Below are 303 nucleotides of genomic sequence, written 5' to 3'. Positions count from 1 at the left end.
GGACTCCTGCGCGCCTCCAAAGCGCGCCTGCTCCACTGCGCCACCTCTGTTCACTTCGAGGAACGCAAGTTTACGCACAAGTCTGGCAATGCCACAGCCAGCTGACACAGCAAATAAAAACGGTCCGCTACGTTAGTTTTGCAGTATTTGCCCTGATAAGGAGTTGTGTCGTTATAAAAAAAAAAAGAGTACTTAACTTTACTTACTTGGTTATGAATTTTTGGCTTGTAGACTGTTCAAGAGCGAATTTTGATGTTAACTTTTATCAGACGCGTATTTGCTATCTGAGTCAAAGATAAACAG

This window comes from Boleophthalmus pectinirostris, unplaced genomic scaffold (assembly GCF_026225935.1).
Source record: "Boleophthalmus pectinirostris isolate CB_2022bp ecotype Guang Dong unplaced genomic scaffold, ASM2622593v1 HiC_scaffold_1, whole genome shotgun sequence".
NCBI lineage: Eukaryota > Metazoa > Chordata > Actinopteri > Gobiiformes > Gobiidae > Boleophthalmus > Boleophthalmus pectinirostris.
This window is presented reverse-complemented; position numbering follows the sequence as displayed.